Below are 236 nucleotides of genomic sequence, written 5' to 3'. Positions count from 1 at the left end.
CAAAAGGTAAAAAGTCATCCGTGGTTCACCGACTTTAAAATTAAAAGGTCGATTAATTATCACATTTTTAAAAAACATTTTCATTTGCACAGCATAATCAGCATTATGTTCATAATAGAATCAGTACATACCCTTGGAAAAAATGCATACAGTCAAACATGTCATTTAATGTAAACAAAACAAAACAAAACAAAACAACAAAGTTAAAAGAAAAGGCTTCTATAAACATCCTCAAG

The sequence above is a fragment of the Neolamprologus multifasciatus genome, chromosome 1 (assembly GCF_963576455.1).
Source record: "Neolamprologus multifasciatus chromosome 1, fNeoMul1.2, whole genome shotgun sequence".
In the NCBI taxonomy this organism is placed as follows: Eukaryota; Metazoa; Chordata; class Actinopteri; order Cichliformes; family Cichlidae; genus Neolamprologus; species Neolamprologus multifasciatus.
The sequence above is the reverse complement of the archived record's forward strand: the minus strand, read 5'-3'. Positions refer to the sequence as shown.